Source organism: Palaemon carinicauda, chromosome 21, assembly GCF_036898095.1.
Source record: "Palaemon carinicauda isolate YSFRI2023 chromosome 21, ASM3689809v2, whole genome shotgun sequence".
Classification (NCBI taxonomy): Eukaryota; Metazoa; Arthropoda; class Malacostraca; order Decapoda; family Palaemonidae; genus Palaemon; species Palaemon carinicauda.
Window position 1 is genome coordinate 73,772,308 of NC_090745.1, and position 15,780 is coordinate 73,788,087.

Sequence of the window (15,780 nt, forward strand, 5' to 3'; positions counted from 1 at the left end):
GACCTTTTGTCACACCGTTTCTCCATCCCGGCGAAGAAAAGGAAGGAGATAGCGGGTTCTGTCAAGAGACTTCTAGATTCCGAAAGGATATCAAGACGCGAACAGGAGAGGGTACTGAGCTCTCTCCAGTTTGCTTCGGTGACAGACCCAGTGCTAAGAGCACAGCTAAAGGATGCAACCGGAGTTTGGAGAAGTTATGCATCAAACGTGCGAAGAGATCTGAGAAGACCAGTTCCGCTTCGGCTACGTACTCTTCTCAGGCCTTGGTCCCAAGCCAGACTTCTAAAGAAGTCGGTTCTTCTTCAGCCACCTCCCCCGTCGGTGACGATTCACTCAGACGCCTCGAAGGAGGGATGGAGAGGTCACTCTCATCGGAAAAAAGTCCAGGGGACTTGGTCCAAGCTATTCAAGACCTTTCACATAAACTTTCTAGAAGCTATGGCAGTGCTCCTTACCTTAAAGAAAGTTTCCCCGCGTCACTCGATCCACATAAGGTTGGTGATGGACAGCGAGGTAGTTGTGAGATGCTTGAATCAACAAGGATCGAGGTCACCACCTCTCAACCTGGTGATGTTGGCCATCTTCCGATTGGCGGAAAAGAAGAAGTGGTACCTGTCGGCAGTTCACCTTCAAGGAGTCCGCAATGTGACAGCGGACGCTCTATCCAGGTTCACACCGATAGAGTTGGAATGGTCCTTAGACGCACGATCATTCTCCTTCATTCTGAATCAAGTCCCAGAACTGCAGATAGACCTCTTTGCGACGAAAGACAACAAGAAGTTGCCCCTGTACGTGTCCCCGTACGAGGACCCCTTAGCGGAAGCAGTGGACGTGATGTCCCTCAACTGGAACAGAGGGCCCAGGATTTATCTGTTCCCTCATCACAACCTTCTGTTGAGGGTCCTCAACAAACTGAGATCCTTCAAGGGGGTAGCGGCAATAGTAGCCCACAAGTGGCCGAACAGCGTGTGGTTCCCCCTGGCATTGGAACTACAGCTAAAGTTTGTACCGCTACCAGATCCAGTTCTGACCCAGCGAGTCCAGAAGTCGACTGTGTGCGCTTCATTACAGAAAACCCGGACCCTGCAGCTCATGATTTTCTCTCCCTAGCGGTGAGGAAGCGTTTCGGGATTTCGAAAGCCAGCATAGACTTCCTAGAGGAATATAAGTGAAAATCTACTAGAAGGCAATATGAGTCATCTTGGAGAAAATGGGTGGCCTTTGTCAAGGCGAAGAATCCGCAGGAGATCTCGACAGACTTCTGCTTATCTTTCTTCATTCATCTCCATGGTCAAGGATTGGCAGCTAACACGATTTCAGCGTGTAAGTCTGCTTTGACAAGACCCATTCTATATGCCTTCCAGGTCGACCTAGGTAACGAGTTCTTTAATAAAGTTCCGAAAGCCTGCGCTAGGCTCAGACCTTCAGCACCTCCAAAGGCCATTTCATGGTCTTTAGACAAAGTTCTTCATTTCGCTTCTCTGTTGAGCAATGAAGAGTGTGCGTTAAAGGATTTGACACAAAAAGTTATTTTCCTATTTGCACTCGCTTCCGGGGCCAGGGTTAGTGAGATTGTAGCCCTCTCGAGAGAGGCAGGTCGTGTTCAGTTCCTGGATGGGGGAGAACTGAACCTGTTTCCGGATCCTACGTTTCTCGCCAAGAATGAGTTACCCACCAACAGGTGGGGTCCCTGGAGAATCTGCCCTCTGAAAGAAGATGCATCTCTATGTCCAGTAGAATGCCTAAAGGTCTATCTTCATAGAACTTCAGACTTCAAGGGTGATCAACTATTCAGGGGAGAAACATCAGGCTCAAATTTATCTCTGAATCAACTCAGAGCGAAAATCACATATTTTATTCGCAGAGCGGATCCTGACAGTACACCCGCAGGTCACGATCCGAGGAAAGTTGCCTCATCCTTAAATTACTTTAATTGTATGGATTTTGAACATCTCCGTTCATACACTGGCTGGAAGTCTTCCAGAGTGTTCTTTCGCCACTATGCGAAGCAAGTAGAGGAACTAAAGAGATCTGTGGTAGCAGTGGGTCGCGTCGTTAACCCTACTGTTTAACTCTGCGAGGAACAGTGGTTTAAATTGGGACGATTAATTCCAGGGTGAGTGTGTAGTTACATACTGTACTACAAACTAAGTGAGGGCACTGAGTTGCCCATGTAGACTGTTCCATTTCCAAAGGTGAACCTAGCATAAGTGCAGACATGTGTGCCGAGCGTTTCTAACGCTAATGTCATTGATTTGTAATACAGAGTTTTATGACTTTGATACCTCAGTATTTTAAAAGTGGCATTTAATGTTTTTTCCTTCAGATAAACAAGTTCTGTTTACTATCATACTTATGCTTAAAGTGTTGGGTTATCCTCTTCTTATATATATATATATATATATATATATATATATATATATATATATATATATATATATATATATATATATATATATATATATGATTGTGGTTAACCTGTCTGTTTATTGTCTGTCAATGAACTTGTTCTTGAGAACCTTGCGTCTCCTTCACCTGTGTCAATTTGTTGGTATAATTGAGCATTCATTCTATGTACCTTATCTGGGATAATTCTAATAGAATTGTTCCTTTATGCAAGCTATGTTGCATTGGTTTATGCTTTCCCTTAACGGGAGGACCCCGTCCCATAAGGGGACGATGGCGGTTTTACTAGTTTCCTCCTATGCGGATATAAACCTTTGTCCAATACAAGTATTGTGCGGAGAACTGGTCGATATTTCATATTGACGCAGTGGTTCTTTACAAACTATGCTTTACTTAATATAGGGCGAGACCACTATATTAGCTTGCCTGGTATTCATACATAGGTATATGTACTCTTCGAGACTTTTCCAGAGTCTAGTAGGACTCTTCCCTGTAGGGGGCAGGAAGCTCTAACATGGTTTATAGTTAGTTGAAAAGATGTATAACGGTAACATCTTAGGTCTCTAGGTCTAGTCGACCGGGAAAAATTACCTCCGGGGAGTACGGCACGTTCTGAGAATCCACAGATACAGTAATGCTTTGGTATACTTCCATCAGGACGACATGGCTTGAGCCCAAAAAACGGATTTTGAGCGAAGCGAAAAATCTATTTTTGGGTGAGATGGCCATGTCGTCCTGATGGACCCGCCCTTGCCTTTCTAAGAAAGGGCCGTAGGACCCCTCCCTACATACAGTATCTGTAGCACCTCGTGTACGCTACAAGGAATACAGATGGCGCCAGGATTGGCGCCGGGCACGCATACGAAACAGGAGATAAGGAGCCTTGGGAGCGGCTACCCCTTTTTCTTTCCCGAATTCGTTTCTTGCCAATTGCCCCTACGAGACGAAATCTCTGTCAGGGTGCAGATTGCCATGTGGCGTGTCAAGAATACGTCCTCTGATATGTCGCGATATCCCTTTCAGGAGGGATATTCGCTCCAGGAGTTAGAATTCTGGTACCTTAAGGTAAATTCTCTGGGAATATCGCCGTAGTTGTAATATACCCCAGGAAGCTACCCTATAGGAACTTCCATCAGGACGACATGGCCATCTCACCCAAAAATAGATTTTTCGCTTCGCTCAAAATCCGTTATATATAAATATATGCGCATATGCTATACAAAGTGTATATATATATATATATATATATATATATATATATATATATATATATATATATATATATCTATATATATACATATATATATATATATATATATATATATATATATATATATATATATATATATATATATATATATATATATATATATATATATATATATATATATATATATATATATATATATATATATATATATATCCGCACACATACTATACACATACAGTATATATATATATATATACTGTATATATATATATATGTATGTATATATATATATATATATATATATATATATATATATATATATATATATATATATATATATATATATATATATATATATATATGGTGTGTGTGTGGGGGGGGAACGATAGGAAACTCTGATCTAAAACAATTTCGACTAAAGTTAATTTTATCTAAAGACATTCTCGTCCAATGAAACCTTAGTATTAACAATTTTTGATATTCCTATTTAATATGATGTGATAATGAAGTGAATTATATTATTTATATATTTTATAACTTTATTTGACCTAAAAGTATCAAGTATTAAAAATAGGGTCAGATCGTGGAGGGTATGATTTCTCAGATTTCGTCAGCCTAAAGGAATTCTGTCAGTTCTCGAATTGCAAGATTAATCTCTGTTGATAATTGATATAATTATATTTTATGCATTCTAATGGCTGGCATTTTTTCCCTTCATGTCCTACACAATAATAGCACTTAATTACAGTCATAAGCACACTAGCAGATAAACTCAAACGCACAAACACACATACAAACTCTCGCATATATAAATAATTGCATACATAAACTTAACGCACAAACACACACACAAATGATTGCATATAATTGCATACATAAACTCAAACGCACAAAAACACATACAAACACTCACCCATACAAATAATTGCATACATAAACTCAACGCACAAGCACACACAAATAATTGCATACATAAACTCAACGCACAAACACACAAATAATTGCATACATAAACTCAAAGCACAAACACACACAAATAATTGCATACATAAACTCAACGCACAAGCACACACAAATAATTGCATACATAAACTCAACGCACAAACACACACAAATAATTGCATACATAAACTCAACGCACAAACACACACAAATAATTGCATAGATAAACTCAACGCACAAACACACACAAATAATTGCATACATAAACTCAACGCACAAACACACACAAATAATTGCATAGATAAACTCAACGCACAAACACACACAAATAATTGCATACATAAACTCAACGCACAGACACACAAATAATTGCATACATAAACTCAACGCACAAACACACACAAATAATTGCATACATAAACTCAACTCACAAACACACACAAATAATTGCATACATAAACTCAATGCAATAACACACACACAGAGAAAAACGTTCATACATAAACTCAAACACACTCTCTCTCTCTCACACACACACACACTCAAACACTCGTATATAAACATTCACATACACACAAACACTGACAGAGAGAGAGAGAGAGAGAGAGAGAGAGAGAGAGAGAGAGAGAGAGAGAGAGAGAGAGAGAGAGAGAGAGATGGCAGGAGCGGGGAGGATGCCCACCTCAATGTGAAGACAGTCTGATCAAAGTTTTAGCAAGCCCCACTCCTGATTCCATTTGACGGAAGAAAATGATCTTCTTCTTCTTCTTCTTCTTCTTCTTCTTCTTTGTCTCATTACCGGTTAATCCCTTTTATCGAAGGTCATCCCTGATACAGTCCACCCACCTTCGCTTTGGTCTCCCTCTCCTTCTCGTTCCCTGTACCTCAATTTCCATCACTCTCCTCCCAATATACTGTTCATCTCTTCTCTTAACATGACCATACCACCTCAGTCTACTTTCTTGGATCTTATCTGATAGTTTTCTAACTCCTGTGGTACCCCTAATTACCCCATTCCGTATCTTATCTCTTCTTGTCACCCCACACATCCATCTCAACATTCTCATCTCTGCCACATCCATCTTCTTCTTGAAGAAAATCATATTTATTGCAATGTGAAGAAACAGATGAGTTTTATACATAGTACTGTACTCTTTCCTGAATATTTTCAGCTTCTTTGAGCGCGTACTTACGAGATATGATTATAAAAGTACGCTTTTTTTTTTTTCCAATGTGAAGGGTTAGTAGTGCCTGGAGCTACAACCAGGAAGTAGTGACAGAATTTATCTGGTCTCTTTTTCAAAGGGAATTGGTAGCATTATCATATTTAATTTCTACCAGTCTTCTCGTTTTACCATCGCCAAGGGAGTTGGGAGGAGGTTATGTTTTCACCCCTGTTTGTTCGTTTGTCAGTTTGTTTATTTGTGAACAACTTCCTGGCCACAATTTTACTCATAGAGTAGAGAAACTCCGGAATTAATTATGTTGAAATGTGAAAGTGATTCGATTTTGAAAGTCCTAGGTCAAAGGTCAAGGTTGAGCAAAAGGTTGACCAATATAAGCTGTCGTGGTGGAGGTTTACACTGAGTGTTTTTCAAGTGTTTTTCTTTTAATAGCTTTCATGATACGACTGAAAACAAATATGCATTAATTTTTTTCATATAAATTCCAAATTTATTGCATGTAGTTTTTGTAATACAATATAAATCCATAAATATTTTATGATAAATGTGTATGCGTTATAAGTAGTTTTTATGATAAATTTGCAGGGGTACAGTTAGTTTTATTATAAGTACATATGCATATGATTTTTATGCATATGTGAATATAAGTTTTATCGAAAATTTACGTACTTTGTACTTCTTGCAAATATGTATACTTGGTATGGGTTAAAATTTACACCTAGATAGTTTTGTATCTACGCAATTATAATTTCTTTGATAAATACAAACTGCATCTCAACATTACATGCAATATTTCTTACTAATACATATTTTTAAAATGGTAAGTTTGGTGTTTGAAAATCACAAGAGTTCTCATTTATATACATGCAGAGTGGTGAATGTATAATCAGAGGCAAATTTCAATGTGTAAATATGGTTATTTGGATTATTTGCAGTAATTTATACTGTGGGGTGAAATCTTGTCAAATTTTACAAATATTTTATTTGAATTTATGATAAATGAAAGGTATTATGATTTTATTGATTTATTTAATTCATGTAAAGTTACGTCACACTTACAGTCATGAATTTCACCATGATCTCCTCATACAAACTTTTAAAGTGATAAGTTGACTTATGAGCTCATAGATGGAGACACTGTGTGCGCTTCACATCATGTTCAACCTCTTGAATTATTATAGAGGAGGCACGCACAGTCTTCGGGTGGTAGTATGGGTCCTCACCAGACAGCACTTGTTGGATCCCAAACACTGGTAGTCGGCAAAGCACTGGTTGCCATCATCAGGGCCTCCGCTGAAACTGTAAATACGAAACGAAGGTGAGCCTTGATCGTTTGTGCCCTGTCTATGTCTGTCTGTCAAGGGTGTCATCGTTCAAGTCTCTATTGAGTCTTTGTAAGGATTCTTAACTGTCTCCATTAAAGATATTCTAATAAATACGAGAACAGAAAACCAAGTTTCGGATCCGTCTTCATTGAAGATATCTTATTAAAAAAACTAAACGTCACTGATCTGTCTTCATTAAATATATATATCTTTGATAGGAGAACAGAAAACTGACTAATGAATAACGTTATTAGAGGAAATAGAAACGAACAAAGGAAATGAGCAGCATAATTATTATTATTATTACTTGCTAAGCTACAACCCTAGTTGGAAAAGCAGGATGCTATAAGCCCAGGGTCTCCAACAAGGAAAATAGCCCAGTAAAGAAAGGAAAAAGTGAAAAATAAAATACTTCAAGAAGAGTAACATCATTAAAAGAAAAATCTCTTATATAAACTATGTAAACTTTAACAAAACAAGAGGAAGAGAAATTAGCTAGAGTAGTATGCCCGAATGTACCCTCAAGCAAGAGAACTCTAACCCAAGACAGTGGAAGACCATGGTGCAGAGACTATGGCATTACCCAAGACTAGAGAACAATGGTTTGATTTTGGAGTGTCCTTCTCCTAGAAGAGCTGCTTACCATAGCTAAAGAGTCTCTTCTACCCTTATCAAGAGGAAAGTGGCCACTGAACAATTACAGTAGAGTAACCCTTTGGGTGAAGAAGAATTGTTTGGTAATCTCCGTGTTGTCAGGTGTATAAGGACAGAGGAGAATATGTAAAGAATAAGCCAGAATATTCGGTGTATGTGTAAGCAAAGGGAAAATGAACCGTAACCAGAGAAAATAATCTAATGTAGTACTACACTATGCTTAGCGTCTCTTTCTATCTCTACTCTTGGGTATTAAAAGATCAGCGCCAACATCTTCCGATGTTTTCATATGGAAGATGGATCTAGCTTTATTTATTACATTTTCCAGAAGAGAGTTCTGCCTTTACTTTTTCAATATATTTTTTTGTGCATTCGGAATTAGTTCCGCTCATGAAAGGCAGAGACAACGGACAGTGACATTGCCCTAGCAAGCAGGACAATGATCAGAGACTGATCATATATATACACATATGATCAGCGATCAAGCTCCCTCTCCATCCAAGCTAGGACCAAAGTGGGCCAGGCAATAGCTCCTGATGACTCGGCAGATAGATCTATAGGTTCATCCCAAACCTCCATCCTTCGCTCACAATTATGGTGAGATTGCAGACACTAAAAGGACTAATGAGTTTTTGTGGTACTCATCCAGTCTTCTTGAGTAAAGGATTAAAATCATCTGCTTCCTCACCAACAAGGACGTTACCAACAAGCCACCACAACCCTATTTTTGTACTTAGTACTTTGCTGTTTTTCATGTTTCGGCATTTCATTCTTAGGGAGTTAAGTCAAACGTAGTTTTGTGTTTTGACCCTTGTATCATTTCAGCTCTTGCCGAGTTTGGTGCTATCTTAAGCCCTGTCCACATGATCGAGCATGCCCGACGGGCAAACAGTGATACCAAACCACAGTAGGTAGTGAGAATGAGATTGATGACGCCAGAAACGGGAAAACCACAGCAAAGATCTGGCAACAGTATTGGTTGCCAGATCCCTGCCTGTGGTTTTACCGCTTCTGACGTCATCAACCCTCATTTTCACTACTTGCTGTGGTCTGGTATCACTGTTTGCCGTCGGGCATGCTCGATCGTGGGGCAGGGCTTTAGTAACTAACGTAGACACTACACGTTGAACAGTTAATGGCCATTGCAACATCCTCTCGTAGGTGAGAAACTTTTGGCTTGTGATTAATCAGGGAACCAGGCGTGCAGTGAGGAGTGTGCCTCTGGTAGAAATTGCTTTAAAAAAAATCCTAAGGATTTTAGCTCGCACGCCTCTTTAAGTATCTGTGACCTTTTTTGAGGATTACTGCTCCATATTGGGTGCCACATTTAGTGGTCTGCACCTGATTGATCCCCTATAAGTATTGTCTCTTTGCTATGGCCCTCAACATTCTTGCGTTTTTGAGTCATCATCCTTTCGTGTGTTTGTGTTTACAAACTGTTATTTAATTATTTTTAATATATTTCTTGTTTTAAACAAGCACTCACAGTATGTATATATATGTGTATTTACATATATACATACTTTTACCATCCATAAACTTTCAATTCTTGGGACGTTTTTTCCTTAAGAGTGTGTGCATTATTAATAATGATGATGCCGAAAAAGACTCTGAATGTCGTGAGTAAATTGTAGTACCTTAAAAATCCTCAGTATTCTAAAATTTAGAAAAAAAATTACAGATGCTTCATCAATCTTGATGTGAACACTGATGAGGTCTCAATAATACCGTTATTAATATTGATAGGAATTTTATTGTACAGTAATAATGATAATAATAATAATAATTATGGTGATTACTTACTATTCAGTTGGACATCTTCCAGGCTTAAGATCCGGGCGACCTCCAGCCCAGACTCCAGCAACTGCCTGGTTGAAAATTTGAGTGTTCATTAGTCAATATAGAATTGGTAAAGGGAATGATACACACACACACACACACACACACACACATATATATATATATATATATATATATATATATATATATATATATATATATATATATATATATATATATATATTTACATTTATCCTCTATTGACACAACATAGTATGTACAAGGGTACAGAGAATACTGATTAAAGCTAAAATATTAAAAATTTTAAGTAGATAAAGCTTATGATAACACATACTCTCTCTCTCTCTCTCTGTCTGTCTCTCTCTCTCTCTCTCTCTCTCTCTCTCTCTCTCTCTCTCTCTCTCTCTCTCTCTCTCTCTCAAGTCAAATATCATTGGTCATGATATGAAAGTGTGGAATCAGATGGAGCATTATGAATTTTCAAGTATTCAGAATCTTGAGTCCCATGTTACCGGAAGTTGGATCGAGGTATGAGGTTAGATGAATCATTTATATTTATTTATTAATGTTTTAATATGCCTCATGTTCTACTTATCACGCTACTTACAGTATAAGTTGTTCACAATATTGATCAGACAAGCAGCAGTTTCACTTTCAATAGGTTTAAAGGCCGCTCATGAATGGCAGAGGAAAGGGACAGTGGCATTTCCCTATCAAACAGCACAATGCCCTAGAGACTGACCATATATACATATGATCAGCGCCCAAGCCCCCTCTCCGTCCAAGCTAGGACCAAGGAGGACCAGGCAATGGCTGCTGATGACTCGGCGGATAGACCTATAGGTTCCCCCAAAACCCCATCTCAAAGATGGTGAGGTTGCAGCGACCAAAGAAATTAACGAGTTTGAGTGGGACTTGAAACCCAGTCTGGCGTTCACCAGTCAGGAACGTTACCACATCGGCCACCACATAACATGACAAGAGTCGTATCATCTGCATATTTTGTAACATGTTCAAAACCAAAAATCGTATTACCAGTAATGCCCAATAAAGTCAAATTATTCAGAATGCAGTCTACTTCAAACACCATGTAATTGGTCAAAGCTTGCCGAAAATATCAACTATTTTCTTCCAGCCAATCAATAACAGATTAAAAATGAGAAAGGGAGTTGAAGAGCCCATTTGAACAAGGCTGTCATGTACAATACCATTATGTTATTGAATCCGTGTTTTGAACCCACTCTGACATGCCAGCTATGGTGGATGTGAAGATTAAATACCCTTTAATATTCTTGAAAAAATTTTAGATTCATTGTAAAAGCGTATCAGCATCTTGCATGAAGAGTTAAGAAGTGGGGTTACCCACTCCACATAAGATCTTCCTGTGAAAATAGGACGGATGGTGGAGTGTGTATATAAATATATATGTATAAACACACACACACTCTATATATATATATATATATATATATATATATATATATATATATATATATATATATATATATATATACATATACTGTATATATATATATATATATATATATATATATATATATATATATATATATATACATATATGTATATATATATATATATATATATATATATATATATATATATATATATATATATATATATATATATATATATATATATATATATATATATATAGGTGGCTGGACTGTATCAAGGATGACCTTATTTCAAAGGGACTAACCGGTGATGAAGTGTGGGACAGAGGTAGATGGAGAAAGCTGACCAGAAACATCGACCCCACATAGAAGTGGGAAAAGATGTAGACAAAGAAGAAATATATATATATATATATATATATATATATATATATATATATATATATATATATATATATATATATGTGTGTGTGTGTGTATACATACATTATATATATTTACAGTGTATATATATATATATATATATATATATATATATATATATATATATATATATATATATATATATATATATGCGCTCACACACATGCCCACGCACACACACACACACACACACACACATATATATATATATATATATATATATATATATATATATATATATATATATTTATATATATATATATATATTGTATATACACACATGCATACATACTCATACACACGCCCACGCACATGCACGCTCACACACACACACACACACATACATATATATATATATATATATATATATTTATATTATATATATACATATATATATATATATATAATATATATATATATATATATATATATATATATATATATATATATATATATATATATATATATATATATATATATATACAGTATATATTACTACTATTATCTTAATTGGAAAAGCATGGTGCTACAAGCCCGAGGGCTCCAACAGGGAAAAAATATCGCAGTGAGGAAAGGAAGTAAGGAATTAGATTAATTATATGGAAATCAATGAAAAGAGCGGATGAAATATCCTAGAATCAGTAACGTTAGAAATAGATCTGTCATATAGAGTATAAAATATGAAGAGACTTAAGTCAGCCTTTTAAACATGAAAACCTTCTTTGCAAATATGAACTTATAAAGTTTAACCGATTCAACTATCTCATTAGGAAAATTATTCCACAATCGGGTCACAGCTGGAATAAATATTTTAGGGTATTGTGTAGTATTGAGCCTTATAATGGAGAAGGCAATACTGCTGAAATTATCTTCACACGGAGTACTACGTACAGGATGGTACAGTCTGGGAAGTTGCAAATGCAGTAGGTGCCCAGAATAATATGAAACGTTTTATGTAAAATGCATGAAGAATTAACTGAACGACGGTACCCAGAGAATAATATCCAGATCAGGACTACGAAATTTTAACAGACAGCAATTTTTTGTCCTACAAATTAAGATTATAGTCTACAGGTGAATACCAGACAGGAGAACAATACTCGAAACAAGGAAGAATGGAGGAATCAAAAAGTTTCTTCAGAATAGATTGATCACCGAAAGTATCGGAAGGTTTTTTCAATAAGCCATTTTTTTGTTTGCTATTGAATAAGAAAAAGACCGAATTTATTTCTCAGGAATAAATTGCTATCAGGAATCCCACTTTAGATTTTATAGGAGTCTTCTTCTGTCTGCATCTTTTCCCACTTCTATGTGGGGTCGATGTTTCTGGCCAGCGTTCTCCATCTACCTCTGTCCCACACTTCATCACCGGTTAATCCCTTTGATCGAAGGTCATCCTTGATACTGTGCACCCACCTTCGCTTTGGTCTCCCTCTCCTTCTCGTTCCCTGTACCTCCATTTCCATCACTCTTCTCCTAATAAACTGTTCATCTCTTCTCATGACATGACCATACCACCTCAGTCTACTTTCTTGGATCTTATCTGATAGTTGTCTAACTCCTGTGGTACCCCTAATTACCTTATTCCGTATCTTATTTCTTCTTGTCACACCACACATCCGGCGATGAAAAATTAGCCAAAATCAACATGCCCAGTGAAGATTGTGAGAATAGGAGTCTTATGGAGTTAAAAAAAAACATTATTAATGCAGAGATCTGGATGTTGAGGAGCCACTGTCCTCGACCTACTTACAATAGTACTTATAGTTTTATTAGGGTCTAACTTAATCCCTTGTACTTTGCACCATGCACTAATTTTAGCTGGATCTCTTAAAGAATTTCGACAACCCCAGATCTAAATTCAGGCAATGAAATTTATGCAAAGAGAGTAGCATCATCTGCATATGCAACGAGCTTGTTTTCTAGGCCAAACCACATATGTATATATAATATGAAAAGTGATGAGCCAAGAACACTACCCTAGGAACACCAGATATCACATTCCTATACTCACTATGGTGCCCATCAACTACAACTTTGCAATACATTACTTAAAATTTCATAAAAAAAAATTCTTTGCAATCTCTTACTAAAATTTCAATAATGATGCTAAGAAAACACCCACCTACTCTTAACTCTTTGAGTTTGAAAACAAGGGCCTCATTAATACGGTCAAAGGGCGCACTATGTATATAGATAATTATTATATCTGTGTAGGTTCACGCATATATATATATATATATATATATATATATATATATATATATATATATTTATATATATATATATATATATATATATATATATATATATATATATATATATATATATATATATATATATATATATATATATATATATATATATATATATATATATATATGTGTGTGTGTGTGTGTGTGTTCACACACTTATACACACACACACACACACACACATATATATATATATATATATATATATATATATATATATATATATATATATATATATATATATATATATATATATATATACTGGCCAGACAGTACTACATTGGATCCTTCTCTCTGCTTACGGTTCATTTTCCCATTTGCCTACACATACACCGAATAGCCTGGCCTATTCTTTACAGATTTTCCTCTGTCCTCTTACATCTGACAACACTGAGATTACCGAACAATTCTTCACCTAAGGGGTTACCTATTGCACTGTAATTCTTCAGTGGTCACTTTCCTCTTTGTAAGGGTAGAAGAGACTCTTTAGCTATGGTAAGCAGCTCTTCTAGGAGAAGGATACTCCAAAATCAAACCATTGTTCTCTAGTCTACGGTAGCGCCATAGCCTCTCTACCATGGTCTTCCACTGTCTTGGGTTAGAGTTCTCTTGCTTGAGGGTATACTCGGGCGCTATTCTATCTTATTTCTCTAACGCTTGTTTTGTTAAAGTTTTATTGTTTATATTTATATTTTAATGTTACTGTTCTTGAAATATTTTATTTTTCCTTGTTTCCTTTACTCACTGGGCTATTTTCCCTGTTGGAGCCCAGGGCTTATAACATCCTGCTTTTCCAACAAGGGTGGTAGCTTAGCAAGTAATAATAATAATAATAATGTGTATGCATGTATGTATGTATGTATTTATGTATGTGTATGTATGTATGGACTAACCAAAGAAATCACTCTGCGGATCGTTATGTATTTGCTACGTGTATGCTGATCAAAATTATTGATAGATTGTAAATGAAGTGTGATTACGTAATTCGAATTATAGCGTTAGGTACACCTTGTGAATTGTGTTTTGATATATTGTCTTGGGGAAAAAAAATTCTATTCCTTAAAATAATCCGTCAAAGAAACATGAAACGTGTTTGAACTGATTGTAAATTTGTGCTAATTAGGAATGTACTTTCTCTCTCTCTCTCTCTCTCTCTCTCTCTCTCTCTCTCTCTCTCTCTCTCTCTCTCTCTCTCTCTCTCTCTCTCCTTACCACCACTAAGATGACTGCGATCTCTCTCTCTCTCTCTCTCTCGATCAGGAAGGATGTTCTTGAACTTCTGGCGCACAGCATCTTCGTATCCGCAGAGAATCTTCTTGGTTTCTAGCACAGGTGCCGTCGTCTGTATTGTGTAGCTGTAGAGTGGATGCTCTTTGTCTATATATTAGGTCCCGTACGCCTCTGGGTGTTTAAACCTGTTATGAAAAATACAGGCTTCGCCTGGCGGTTTTCCTATTGTGAGCCCTTTTATGGACAGTTTTTATTCTTATAGGAAGACAGGCTGGTCAGCTGTTTATATAACTTCTTAAGGTGTGTCATGCATTTCTCTCTCTCTCTCTCTCTCTCTCTCTCTCTCTCTCTCTCTCTCTCTCTCTCTCTCTCTCTCTCTCTCTCTCTCTCTGAGTATAGCCTACATTGGACTGCTTTCTGTTATTATTTGAATAAATTTTCGTCATTTGATCCACCCAAAAATCTGATAATCCAGGGGTTACAGGGTTTAATCTCTTAATTCGCATCATATATGAATATAAATTATTATAGACATGGGTAGAATACTTTTTTTTTTAAATCAATTGAAATATACTGGCAAGTAAATGCATACCATTTTATCTATTCTCTCTCTCTCTCTCTCTCTCTCTCTCTCTCTCTCTCTCTCTCTCTCTCTCTCTCTCTCTCTCTCTCTCTCTCTCTCTCTCTCTCTCTCTCTAATAATCGCATTTTATTTTGATTACCTTAGCTAAAAAGAATATAACTATGTATGAATATACAATACGTATTTGATTATGCATGAAATCATGTTCATCAATCTAACTCTCTACCAACAGCCAAAGAGAACATAAGAAACAGTTTTAGAAACTCTTAATCGTTCTTATCATAATGCCTTCATGATAAGAAAATTTAGGAAACTATTTCTTCATCCTATCATATAACAATAGATGCTTTACA

The 15,780-nt window shown here is 36.4% G+C and overlaps 1 long non-coding RNA gene across 1 annotated transcript; it reads right to left on the reverse strand.

Moving 5' to 3' along the window:
* Positions 1–6,677: 6,677 nt before the first annotated feature.
* Positions 6,678–14,957, reverse strand: LOC137614685 (uncharacterized). Its single transcript, XR_011039125.1, has 3 exons — positions 14,827–14,957; positions 9,525–9,589; positions 6,678–7,041 (listed from the first exon to the last, which is right to left on the reverse strand). It is a non-coding gene; the product is annotated as an uncharacterized lncRNA (long non-coding RNA).
* Between the last annotated feature and the right edge of the window lie 823 nt (positions 14,958–15,780).